The following is a 14,419-nucleotide window of genomic DNA, read 5'->3' on the forward strand; positions in this document are numbered from 1 at the left end:
ATTGCAGGAATACAGGTTTGGGGTCTCCCATGTACCTGGTAAATGCAACCAACCAGTAGTCTCCCTTTCCTGGTTTCCTGTTAATGAACCCCTTGAGTCAAACCTTTGCATGGATGAGGGTGACATGGTGGCATGTTTTGGTGATGTGTGCAGAAATTTGGGGGAAGGAATAGAAGGGAGTGTGTGGTTTACGGAGAATGCTAAAGATGATGAACTAAAGACAGTGAAGGAATAGATACTTAAAGGGTGGCCACCCTCCAAACCTTTGAAGGATTCTCTGCATTCTTTCTCTCAAATTGCTCCAGAAATAATTGTGGTAAATGATATGGTGTTTAGGAATGATAAATCTATACCTCCCAAGGGCGTATGTGAAGGTCTAGTAAAAATAGGCCACCAGGGACACATGGGAATGTCAGCCTTAAAAAAATCTTTTTTAGAGACTACTATTGGTGGCCAGGCATGAACTTCGAGACCAAGCATGTTGTAAGGTTATGTAAAGTGTGTGCATGGGTTTTACAACAAAAGTTGTAAAACCCATGTACCTCTCATGAAAAGTGTACCCTGGCCCACTATGGCGTGGAGGAAGTTAGAATTAGATATTTCTGGTTGATTCCAAGGCCTACCATCCAACATGCAGACTGTCCTAGTGCTTGTTAACTACCACTACACGTTGCCAGGAGTAAAATTCAGACAGATCACCACATCTGCAGTGCTAGAAATCCTGATGGAAGAGTTCCGCAGGATAGGCTTTCCGGAAACTCTAATTACAGACAATGGGGTCCAAATGCATGACAGGGAATTCACTGAGGTTTTGGTACATCACCACTTTTTCTCACATTCGCACTGCCTTGTACGACCCTCAGTGCAATGAGCAAGTGGAACGATTCAATAGGTACCTCAAAGAGAGTGTCCGCTTTGCATTAATGGGTCATGATCCACATATTTTGTCTATTCTTAATAGGTTGTGGGCATACAGGATTTCTAACCATTCTGTAACAGGGGTATCCCTTTTCTGGCTACTTAAAGGTAGACAGTCGTCCTCTAACCTTTGCCCATGGTGGCTTAAAACCAAATTTAGTGATGAAAAGATTCCCTCCAGCAACATTTCAAACCATCAGAAAAACGTTGAGACAAGATATACCTTCCAACACAGGTCCACAGTACAAGATTTCCAGGATCAGGATTGTGTTAGGATCTGTATCCCCAAGAGAACAGTGAAAGGAATGAGCAGGTATTATAGGCCTATATAAGTTGTCAAAGTAAAGTATTGCAACCTAAGATGCAAAGTGTTGAAATAAGCAAATGGTGGCAAAGTGTGATGTTAACCAGTTCATCTAAGAGCATGATACTTGCCCAGGAGTGGATAGAGAAAATGTGTCACCTCATTGCTGAGTGTCTCAACCCATGGCAGGTACCTCCCTACCTCGCGCATCAAGTCCAGTGATTCCTTCCATTGCTGTCCCTGCAGGGGAACGTAGTCAGGAATCCCCTGAGGTTAGGGAATCTCAAACTGACACCTCCACCTTAGCAGATAGAGTCAAGTTTAACACCCATATCAGAACACATTCTTTTAACGTTTTTCAGGGATGGTAATATCTTTATTTCCACTAAAGGGAGATGTGTTGTAATGAAATACAAATTGTATAGTAATGCAATCACTTATAGTAATGCAATTACATGTAGTGATGACATTTTCCATTGTTCGCATGTTTTCCCTGCCCCAGCGATCAGATTGGCTCCTACTCGAAAGTTAGGTTCAGATACTAGTTATCAGTGAAGTAAATTGTCCACTTCAACAGAAGTTTTTGTTCCCTTAATTGCCTGCACTACAACAGGAACCTTCAACATGAGCCAGTATCTCACTTCTTCACAAATACAGCAAAACCCCACTCGCATGGCAAGGAATAAAACGAGACTAAAGAGGCTGTCGAGAGGAAAGTTGGACGAGGGACAGCTGCAGGAGAGGACACAAAACATTTACAGGAGGTGTGAGACTGAAAACGTATCAAGCTGCTTTAAATTAACGTGTTTACAAGAAATCAAATACAGCCAGCTGGTGACTGCTGAAGTTAATAATACATAAGCAAAGAAAGAGCTGTGAAACAGAAAAGGGAAAAGTATTTCCTGCATTTTCTTCGGATAAAAATGTCAGCCATCTTGAAGTTTTGCCCCCCTCCTCTTCTGCAATCTCCTAACTGGAGCTCGGCAGAAATAGTCACTGATCCTCGTCCCCTTCAACACCAAAGTGGAACACCAGCAAAATTCATATATATATAGATTTCACTATCTAATATATTCTGTATCAATGGCGTTCCAAATAAAATGTTTTATTAAAAAAAATTGTGAAAAGACGCGTCGCCCTTTTAGCTCGAGGCATTGTTTGAATTTCGATATCAAACGAATGTTAGTATAATTCCAGCAACGATAAGCCTGCACCCTGATTAATTTAGCTGTAAAACAGAAATAAATATAACATTATACGGCCCTCTACGTAACGTAATTAGGTCGGTGCCATTTGCCATCCTCGCGCTTCCGGGTAGTTTACTGAACATAGAAGAAGGACGCACACTATTCGCCCAGTGGACTAAAGAAATAGGCATGTCCGCGCTGGCACTCTTAGTACCAGTCGTTATCGTTATTTTTGTTTCGGCCTTCTTTTCAGGACCGGGTTGGGCTTGTTTTCACATCCCTAACTGGCAGTGCAGCAGCGGGGCTGCAGTGCCGACCCAGGGAGGATACACAGCCGAAGCAGGTATGGATTGTGACCCTTCACCCTGATACTCTCGGCAGGAGGCGACACTGCGTCGCATATCCACACTTGTTGCCTTTACTGTACATTAAAACCCAGGGCAGCGAGGACAACCCCCCCAAACAGGCCCAGAGGGTCGTTTCGATGGGGGTTCCAAAGTGCAGATTACGACACACTGTGCCTGTCTACAGGTGATGTGTCAGAGAGACGTGTCACTCTGGACTTGGATCTCATACCACCCTGTGCAAGCTGAAAGGGTACAACGGTATAGTTATTTTTGTTTTGCATTTGTATGTATTCGTAAATTCAGATTTTCCACAGTTTTAATGGGTAGAAAATCATGATTTTTTTTAAAGGCACGGAGGCTAATATTATGCATATCACCTTTATTGAGGAGCAGTAAAGGTGAATTCTTAGTGTCAGCATGTCAGCAGGCAAGCTCACTCTAAAGTGCCTGGAGGTGCATGTGACTACCGGCCCTTTAAATCGCAGAGGGCAACCGTTGAGACTTATTGGCGTCAGTGATGCCTCTCTCCTGTGGCGTGTACTAACTGAAAAGACAGAATGTGCTGGGACTGGTGCCTTAAGATGTGAACGTGGAAATGTAAAGGGTAGCATTGACCAATTCCTGCAGTGGTATCACTGTCTGCTGGCCTCAGGTTTTCTGCTGCGATGTGGCCCTTTGACACAACGTTGAAGCAGTGAGGTCACAGCCTGCCGTCAAGTTCCTACATGGAGCACTGCCTGACTTCACTTCTCCAAAGTTATACTACAGAATGGTTTCTTGTTTATATAGGGGTGCCACAGTCTGAAATCAGGTCTCTGGGTGAGGTCACAGTTTGACAGTTGGTCTCTGGGTGATGTCACGTTGTGACAGCACTCCAGAGATGTCAGCTGTCTGGAGTGATGTTTACTGTCTGACATAAAGTTGCTGGAGTGATACGCACCGTCTGACGTTAAGAAAGCATACATTGAACATGTTTAATTTGTTAAAGCATATTAAGCTGCTGTATTGTGTGATTAATTATCCAATATGATGTGGAAAATAAATGTGTGCTTTTAAGTGATTTAACCCAAAATTAGGAGTCATTAAACAGTTATCCAAAGAATTAAACCGCCAGTAAATGAAAACATGAGTTTGAAGACAATTTGGAGTTATATCGTAGTAAAGTATAATTTCTTAATAATAAAAGGAGGGCTAAGGGCCGGATTTAGAGTTTGGTAGAACGGGTAATCTATCGCGACGGAGTACTGTCTCCACCAAACTGAACGTCCGCCCACCTCAGAGTTGTCGACAACTGACACTACTCTGTCTCTGACACACACAGCCCGAAAGAGTAATAACTGCCTGAGGTGTTGCCATTAGTCTTCCCGCCCTATATAGAATGGACTTACATATGGCAGCTATTCACTGTCAGTCACTGACAGGGAACGTCTAGTGGTAAGAGACAGTGAAAACTGTAAAATTACCTTCGGCGTCATTGAGGAAAACTCTCATCGCTTGAGGGTAATTTTTTATTTTCAAAAACAAAATCTCGCTTTGGGATTTTGTATTTGACTATAACAAACAATTTGAAAGTTTGCTGAATGTTTCCATTATATTGACAGAAATGTCAGTCAGACTATTGAAGCATTTACAGGCACACCTGTGATGGCGGTACGTGTAAATTCAAGAGATATCCACTGGGCCAGCGGATATTTAAAAATGTGGTGGGCAGGTGCTTCCTCAGGATGATGGAGGACTTTAATCCAGCACCACGGGGGAGTAAATACTCTTCCGCCAAACTCTAAATAAGTCCTTTAATGTGATGCCTAGAGGAGCCAAGTGGTATTAATTGATAGGATAGATTGCAAAACATTAATTTTCAATTGTGATTGATTCAGACTGATTATGTTTTTCATTATTGTACAAAGTTTGAAAACTAGAAGAGAGAGCAGAATAGTTGAAATTCCACATGGAATAGAAATGGCATACAACTGCACCAGAACGTTTTTTTGTCATGTGTTAAATGTAATGAAGCTTTCCTTTTGGATGCAGTGGCAAACCATATGAGGGTAACCTTCTTTTTTTATGGAAAAAAAGAAATGAAGGAATTTTACTTGAAGAGAGATAACACAAATTAAGAGCTGTAAAATACACTATACACGGTTGTGGTTTAGTTACCAAGGGTTTTATGTTAGAAATATGAAGTGTCGTCAGACATGCTGCAAAAGACAAGTTCACATTTGTTTGGTGTGTGATGAGAGGGAGGCACTGATGATTGTAACATGTACATTCAGAAATGAGGTAATGCATTTGGGACAGCGGACACCCCCATCAACCCAATAATTCAACTTTGGTAAGGCCAAAACACAGTTGTGTTATGTTATATTAGACTTGTAGAGCGCATTAATCTCCCTTGAGGGTTTTCAGGTGCTTGGGCAGGTGAATGATCCCCACGGAGATATTGGAAGATTCAGGTCTTCAGCGTGTTGCGGAGCTCAAGAAGTGAGGAAGGGGTCCTAATGTGCTGGGGGAGGTAGTTCCATGTTTTGGGTGTGATGTAGGAGAAGGAGCACCTAATGGTTGTTTTTGTGAATGCTGAGGGTGTATGCAAGTGAAAGTGAGGTAGAGCGTATATGTGTGCTCCGTTGGTAAAAGTGTATGAAGTTGTTAAGGTATATTGGTCCAATGTTGTGTAGGACTTTGTAAGTGTGAATGAGTATTTTGAATTGTCAGCATTTGTGAACAGGGAGCCAGTGGTGGTCCTTGAGGTGTGGTGCAATGTGGATGTGTCGTCTAAGGTCCAGTATGAGTCTTGCAGTAGCGTTCTGGATGCTTTGTAGGTGTTGCTTAGATATTCTGGCATAGAGTGCGTTGCCGTAGTCAAGCCTGCTTGTGATGAGTGCTTGCGTGATGGCATGCTTGATTTGAACAAGTGGTTTCCGGTGCTCGGCACTGGGTCATAATTGTCAGCAACGGCTCTAATGACAGGCCACCACATGGTGGCGCTGTCTGTCTAATTTCGGTATGAACACAAGAACAGTGTTCAATAAGTCAATATACATTACAAAATGAATAATACCTGCCCTCTCACCATTATTAAAGCATTGGTTGGCCTTGCATAGTCTAAATTGTCACACTTTTTAGGAGTGCAGTAGTTGTGTTGTCACTGGCAGCTCTGACAGACGCAACGGGCAGTGCAGGCTGCAGTGGCCTCCTCAGATGGGACCTGCCAATTATTTTATTTTTTAACAAATAAAGCACTAGTGGCAGGTTTTCTGGTGTTCTGTGGTAGCCACTTGAAGACCTTATGTAGCATGAATGGGATGTGGAAGCAGGAGGTGCTCAGTGCGTTGACTTGTGCAGTGATGCAGAGTTTGTCATCTAGGATGATTCCCAGATTTCTATCTTGGTTGGTGGATATTGGCGTTGGTCCTAGCAGTGACGGCCACCAAGTGGAGTACCAGGGGGAGGTCTTGTTACTGAAGATCACAACTTCCGTATTGTTAGAATTGAGCTTTGTACAGTTTGTTCTCATCCAGTCTGCAACTATAGTCATGCAATTGTTTAAGTTGGTTGTGGTAGTGGTAGTTTTGTCCGTAAGGGAGAGGATGAGTTGGGTGTTGTCAGCATATGAGATGATGAATGTGCCGTGAGATCAGATTATGTTGGCTAGCGTTTCAGAGATAATCTCTGTTCATCCCCTTGTACCAAAGGCACAAGGAGCAGGTACTCCCCGGAAATGTGCTTGCTAAGTTTAAACCGTACCAACAACTGTAAAGTAAAGAACACAACACAATAGAATTCCCAAACAAACCACTTTAGAAAAACTGAGAACAATGAAATAAACATAAATACACCAGGCTCATCAAATTAGGTTAAGGGTAACCATAGCTATGTTTAGTTAAATATTGAACACAAAAAGCACCTAGACAATAGTTAAGCTCTATGGAAAATCAGTATGCAGTAGACGGGGATCTAGGCACAATTTCAGGCTAACCACAATGGAGTGGAGGTTAGATACCGCAATGAGGTGTCACAGTCAAAGGTTTTACTTTTAGACTTAGGCTCCAACTTCTGGGAAAACTTATTCTGGTCAGCCTTACAGCCCCAAGCTCATTAGAACAGGCTTCTGGAAACCAGATCTCTCTCCAGACCTTGCTTTAGCAGGGTATAGTCCTATTTAGTCAACTGAACCCTCTTGGAGTCAAGAGTTCTGCTTTTTGTGACCCTGAAGCAAGTAAACAGGAGTCGAACCACTTGACCCATGAAAGGCATTTCCATTACCAGGAGTCCTTGTGTGAATCCTCTGCCTACAGGAGCCAAGAATCAGAAGTCAGGGTTCTTATTTCAACAGGGCCTTCTTCTTTAGATGTAGTCTTCCTAGAACCAGAAAAGTTTGTTGGAGGTGGAGGTGCCAGATGTATCATATGTACTAGCCAGTGGTTGGTAGGATTTTACCGTCCAGTCCTAATCATTTCCTCGCAGTCCCTCCACCTCGTTTTGCAGCACTTTCTCTTTGCCTTACTGTAAAATTACCTAGGACCAAGCTTTCACCAGGCAGGCCTGTCTTTAGTTTCTTGGTCACTTCCATACCTGACAGGATTGAAACTAGTTTCCTCTCCTACTGTGGCCAGAGCCTAACTGTCCAGTAGGGTCCTGAAGATGAATCAAAGAAGCCCTCCTTGATATCTACAAGTCATAAGGGGTAGTTCTAAAGCTGTCCTTTACTGGTGTGCCAATTCCTTTATCCACTTACAGCTTATCCCTGCTAAATATTTGCCAGTTAACACACGTTGGCCTTTACTGGGCTCAGGTGCAAGCCATTGTCTTTCCAGCCAGAGTCGTTAACTCCTCTAGTTGTGTATTCCAGCTCTGGAAGAGTGATATGTGGCAGAACTGGGTTTCCCTCCTACTGTGGCTGTCTAAGAGGGTTCTGGAAAATTGAACAGTAGAAGCAGTCCCTGCCACCTCCAAGATCGAAACAGAGAGTGCTACACAGCCCTTTATTCTGCCAGCAATACATGTACATTTGCCAATAGCTAATTCCTGCTAAGTGTTCAGCAGTTAACACCCATTGACATTTCATGGGTCCAAAAGCAAGCCATTGTTCTCGGAATCAGCCTCCGCTCTCCCAGCCAGGGATGTATATTTCAGTTCTGGAGCTGTGGTGTATATTCCAGTTCTGGAGGTTTGATGAGTGGTGGAACTGGAAGGTTGCTATCCCCTTAAGTTACCAAAAATCTGTCTTTAGAATCAAGTCCAATTTTAAAAACTAAACAGGATATAAATGTAAAGCATTTTTCTAGCCCCTACTTAAATGGAAGTGGAAATTAAAGATTGTAATTTTACATTGGCCTTGCGAACTCTAGACTGGCCTACACAGTGAAATTGGGGTTTATTCAACTGTGATGGAACACTAATTTCAATATGTAGTGTGCCCTATTTTTATATAGTAGCACTCTGCCCTGTCGGCCTACACGGCACGCTGTAGGAGACAATTTATGACTATATAAGAATAAGGTTTTGATACATGCAAATGCAGTTTTCCCTGCCATGTAACACTTCATTGCATGTACACTGCAGGCCAGCCAGAGCACATTGGTGCTTCTGGCAGATATCATTTTGCCACATATGGGCGTCGTACAAATAGCACCTGAAGCCCACATATGACCTTTAATTTGTCGATCCAAAAGTATTTAAGGCACTTTTGTGCTTCTAGGGAAGTTGAATAGGGCAAATAAGAAGTTCCAGTTTACAGCACTTGTTTTTAGAGGAGAACCACAGGCACTTTACTACTATTTAGCTGTGTTTTAAAGTGCACAGAGTTCTAAAGCCAGCAAATCCAGACATGCATAAAATTGAGGTTTCTCAACAATATTGGGTACTTTGTTACATATGAGAAATCTTACTGAATCATTTGCTTTGGTGTCTTGACGCATGTACGCTGATAACAGTGATGTTACAGTCTGTTATAATGATTAGGGATTGATGTTGCAGTCTGATAACAGTTTTCAGGATCGATTTCTGCCTCGGAATAACAGGAGGTTCTTGGGTAGTGACCACCATTTAACATTGGATTTCTGAAGTGATGTCACTCTTCACAGATTATTTAGGCTCAAGGCACTCCAGGACATTCTCTTTCTCTCATGGCTTTTATAAATGCCTAAGAGGTTGTGGGTCGGACTGTGAGTGAAGAGTTTGATTTACTGTATAATTGAATTTCCTTGAATCACAATGGCTGTGCTGTTATTAAAATACATGATGAATTGTTTATTGTGTTAACCACTTAACCGCGGCGGCAATTCCGCAGCGGTGCGGCAGTTTAGCAGAGTTGGCGAGGCCGCGGCGGCCAACGGACGTGGGCAGCACTACGAAGGTACTGCGCGCAACGGCCGTTGGCCAACAGAAGCACGTAAGGGTTAATGGATTTTTACTGTTTTTAAATATTGCTTTGTATGTTTATGTTGATATGGAAACTGATTTTGATTTTGACTGAGATACTCTCTTTTTTGTGAGGTGATCTTACAGATTACATACAGGCTGTACAAACTCTGGTTAGCTCGCAAATTGATTATAGTCTTCTCGCTAGACTGACTAAAACATGACTCACACCCCCAACCCCTTTCTACAGCACACTTTAAAGTTTCATTCTAGGTGGATCATTTCAATCGTCACATCACAAAGAATGTAAAAGTATAAGAGTTTCCTACTTCACACAATAAACAATCGTTATGCGTGACAAATACAGCCCCTCCAGCATTGGTAGATCTCTGTTGGCATGTTCATTTGTTCTGTATAGACATAATAAGATCAACAAGCATTTTGGGTGATCCAGATTTCAGTGACGGCTAGTAAATAAAACTCCATCTACAGAGTATTCGTTTTCAATAGATTGTGATTTACCTGAGACGTGGTATTATAGTTGAATTGTTCTTTTGGGTAACATTCACATGTCAAGCTAGCCTGTTCTCTATTCTGGAACATCAAGGCCTCTCCGTTGTGGGGATAGAAAAACCTATCTATAGTCTGGCAATACCAAGAGGCCTTATGGGTACCTGATTCCGGTCTGTGGGAACAGGATGAATGGATAGATTGATGCATGTTTTTGGAAGCTACGATCACGTCATAATTTACATGGGGGATTGTGTCAAATGAGTACTAGTGTGGTTCATTGTCCCTGGGAGTTAGGTCGTATGTGGACAAATGAGAAGGTATATTGTCCTATAAGGTATTAGGTAATGTAACAGCTGCGCTACCCATTCAGTGAAAAGTAGCCATTGTACTGCCTATGAGCAGGTAAGATATTTCCAGTACATCGTCACAAGGAATGAGGTTCTTCTAGTTCAAGCAATTAAAATAGAGAATTCATTGTTCAAAGACACGTCCTTGCTTGTTTAGGAGTCATTTTGTGATGCATGAGCCGTACTTACAGAATGAGATCGACTTGTCCAGTGAGTAGTATAATAGACCTATCTAATTTTTTCTAGAAATGATTTCTAAATTTGCTTTGCAATAATTCTTGAGCTTATGGACGTGAGAATGGGTACTTCAGGGATGCAGTAGCAGAAGTTATTGAAAGACCTTTGGTATTAGAAAAGGAACTAATACAGAAAGAGGGTGATTGCTTTTCAGCTTTTAATGACAAGTAAATGTAGGAATTGATTATTAAGGTTGTTGGAAGATGAAGGGGGAAGGTGAGAGTCTTTCCTGAGGATAGGAGGCCAAAGAATGAGCAAATATATTCCTAGATTGGGGTATCGGGCACATTTGGGGTTACTCTGCAATCATGAAAACACATTTTCAAATTGAAGTTTATCCGGTTTTGGGATGATTGTAGTATTTAATCCGGTGCAGAGTTCACTTTTGTTGAAGCGTTGAGTAGGACGATCGTGTGTATCGTGATTGCGTTCATCAGAGACAACTTAGATGAATAAGCGTAAGAATTTAAATGCCACTGTGGGGAAGACCAATTGCAAAAGGTGTCATGGAGTAAGGCTTTATGTGACCTATTCACAAATTGCATTTTTTATTATATGAAGTAGTACCTACATCAGTACTACTTGCATACCACAGAATTCTGTTTACTAACCTACAGGTGAAGACCTCTTCCTTTCCTGTCTTTTCAATGTGGAGACACTTTGGCGGAGATCTATACACGCCTATGTTTTAGTAGTAAATGTGGAAGTGAAAGATGGAGTAGCTGGAAAATGAAGCTCACTTACTAAACGTGAAAGGTTTAGGGGAACGTAAGGAAGGTTTTTAGGGAGGGAGAGGCAACTTCAAAGTCCCACGCTCAAAAGATTAAGCACATTGCCCCTCACAAACTACACTTTTAAAATTACTACAGCCCTAAAGGCGACAAAACAGTACTAAATGTACTTCACCCCGGCCTTGTCAAGCACTACACATTGTTACTGATAGTTACTGCAACACGCTCTCATAGAAAAAAACAGTTTGCAACTTAAAATAACACTCTGAAAGAAATACTGTTCAATAAGAATATTTCATGTTTTATGATACACACATATGTATTCTCATCTGTGTCTACATATTGTACATATATATGTACAGTATCATAATACATTACTATTGATATTTTGAAATGTACTGCTAAACTTAATTCAAAAATAGCATTTAATTAAACTCTTAAACTTTACACATAACAGCAAAATGTCATAAAGTTTAAAAGTTACTGTCGGTAGGATTTCTTTTAAATTAATCTTTTATATTATTTGTACATATATTTAAATGATCTAATGCACCTTTAAAGTAATCAGCTAATGTGCTGAAACATTTTATTTTAATATTCTAGGGTTATAATACATTTTAATTATTTTTTAGTTATATTTTATATGAAAATTCTTGTAATTTTTTAAAAACAATACTTAAGACTTTAAGACTTTGATATTTTTTTCTATGATTTGCCCAAGGTTAAAAAATGTAACTGAACAATACATTAATGTTGGTTGCTGTACATTCAAATTCACACGTGCACTGACCCAGAGCTATTGCAGTAGAAATGAAGTTATTATGCTGTGTTGAAGTGTTAACTTAGCTTTAACCAAGCATCAGTTAGACTTCGAAGCCATCTTGTTTAAAATCGATGGATCCAACAAGACGTGACTTGTTTATTTCGCTATGACATATTCTCAAACACACTAGAGGACGCTTTTTGCTGCATTCTCAAGGTTCTTCTAGTGCTTACACACTGTATTTCATTCATTCACAATGGTTCTCTGTTGATTATATAAACCATTTGTTCTAACACCTATTTAAGACAATGGGTCAGAAGGGGCGATTCAATATTCATGTCTTATTGGTTAGTTTGGTTTGGTTATTTGACGTTTAGTTAATGAGTTATGGTTTGTTGGGATACTATTTACACCATGCTGATCTTGCAGTTTTTGCAATTTTCTATGCAAGAAAGGTGTATACAAACCCTTGGTTTTGGGGTGGGCCAGAGATGATTTTTGGCTCTTTCCTGAGCCTGTAAGGATGCTGTCCGAATTTTCACTGATTTACTGCACATATGAGACTTGGTCTGTTTCTTTCTATAATTGTATACCATTCCTAATACTGAGATCCTTCACGGCAAATGATTTCTGTGCATTTTACTGAGATTGCTGCTGCGTTTGATTTATTTTTTCCTAATTTCTGTATTGCGCTTTAACTTGTAATAAACTGCCACTTTTTTCCTAAAATAATTTTCTCAAACTCCCTTTTTGAGTAAGTCCTTTCCTTATTGATAGTATTGCATTTTGTAATCCTGTTTTGCATCTTGTCCCTGGGGACACATAAACTCATAGAATGTGTAGAAACCACCGCAATGGAGCGCACACCGCTAGCCCCTCCTCCGGATCGCCCCTCGGGACTCTGGTACTTGTAGTTCAATAGTGGATCACCCAGGTGGGTGCAAGTCGGTACTTGTTGGACTGATGAATCTCTAGACCCGATACATGTCCTGGGTTTTTGGGTATCGCCCGAGACATGGCTCGGGTTTCGGGATAACTTCCCTCATCAGTAGAGAAATGGTTAGGGGTGGAGGAGAAGGCCGCCAAACAACCGTCAATGGCCTCGATGCCCGAACCGGCACGCAGGGCAGCATCCAGGAGCCCGTCGGCTCAAAGCTCCAGGGAGCCAATTAATAGAAACCACCGCAATGGAGCGCACACCGCTAGCCCCTCCTCCGGATCGCCCCTCGGGACTCTGGTACTTGTAGTTCAGTAGTGGATCACCCAGGTGGGTGCAAGTCGGTACTTGTTGGACTGATGAATCTCTAGACCCGATACATGTCCTGGGTTTTTGGGTATCGCCCGAGACATGGCTCGGATTTCGGGATAACTTCCCTCATCAGTAGAGAAATGGTTAGGGGTGGAGGAGAAGGCCGCCAAACAACCGTCAATGGCCTCGATGCCCGAACCGGCACGCAGGGCAGCATCCAGGAGCCCGTCGGCTCAAAGCTCAAGGGAGCCAATTAATAGAAACCACCGCAATGGAGCGCACACCGCTAGCCCCTCCTCCGGATCGCCCCTCGGGACTCTGGTACTTGTAGTTCAATAGTGGATCACCCAGGTGGGTGCAAGTCGGTACTTGTTGGACTGATGAATCTCTAGACCCGATACATGTCCTGGGTTTTTGGGTATCGCCCGAGACATGGCTCTGGTTTCGGGATAACTTCCCTCATCAGTAGAGAAATGGTTAGGGGTGGAGGAGAAGGCCGCCAAACAACCGTCAATGGCCTCGATGCCCGAACCGGCACGCAGGGCAGCATCCAGGAGCCCGTCGGCTCAAAGCTCAAGGGAGCCAATTAATAGAAACCACCGCAATGGAGCGCACACCGCTAGCCCCTCCTCCGGATCGCCCCTCGGGACTCTGGTACTTGTAGTTCAGTAGTGGATCACCCAGGTGGGTGCAAGTCGGTACTTGTTGGACTGATGAATCTCTAGACCCGATACATGTCCTGGGTTTTTGGGTATCGCCCGAGACATGGCTCGGGTTTCGGGATAACTTCCCTCATCAGTAGAGAAATGGTTAGGGGTGGAGGAGAAGGCCGCCAAACAACCGTCAATGGCCTCGATGCCCGAACCGGCACGCAGGGCAGCATCCAGGAGCCCGTCGGCTCAAAGCTCAAGGGAGCCAATTAATAGAAACCACCGCAATGGAGCGCACACCGCTAGCCCCTCCTCCGGATCGCCCCTCGGGACTCTGGTACTTGTAGTTCAATAGTGGATCACCCAGGTGGGTGCAAGTCGTTACTTGTTGGACTGATGAATCTCTAGACCCGATACATGTCCTGGGTTTTTGGGTATCGCCCGAGACATGGCTCGGGTTTCGGGATAACTTCCCTCATCAGTAGAGAAATGGTTAGGGGTGGAGGAGAAGGCCGCCAAACAACCGTCAATGGCCTCGATGCCCGAACCGGCACGCAGGGCAGCATCCAGGAGCCCGTCGGCTCAAAGCTCAAGGGAGCCAATTAATAGAAACCACCGCAATGGAGCGCACACCGCTAGCCCCTCCTCCGGATCGCCCCTCGGGACTCTGGTACTTGTAGTTCAGTAGTGGATCACCCAGGTGGGTGCAAGTCGGTACTTGTTGGACTGATGAATCTCTAGACCCGATACATGTCCTGGGTTTTTGGGTATCGCCCGAGACATGGCTCGGGTTTCGGGATAACTTCCCTCATC

At 42.9% G+C, this 14,419-nt stretch overlaps 1 protein-coding gene across 5 annotated transcripts in view; it reads left to right on the plus strand.

The window, feature by feature from the left end:
- Window positions 1-2,634: 2,634 nt before the first annotated feature.
- The window catches only part of PEX5 (peroxisomal biogenesis factor 5), a 182,744-nt gene continuing 170,959 nt past the window's right edge, over window positions 2,635-14,419 (plus strand). For 3 of the 5 annotated variants that reach the window (XM_078651485.1, XM_078651487.1, XM_078651489.1), the window contains exon 1: window positions 2,635-2,752. The gene's annotated coding sequence lies outside the window, so the exon portion shown is untranslated. Of the gene's footprint in view, window positions 3,015-14,419 lie in introns of all 5 variants that reach the window. The other 2 variants (XM_078651488.1, XM_078651486.1) reach the window with 2 other exon arrangements.

Source organism: Lissotriton helveticus, chromosome 7 (genome assembly GCF_964261635.1).
Source record: "Lissotriton helveticus chromosome 7, aLisHel1.1, whole genome shotgun sequence".
Classification (NCBI taxonomy): Eukaryota; Metazoa; Chordata; class Amphibia; order Caudata; family Salamandridae; genus Lissotriton; species Lissotriton helveticus.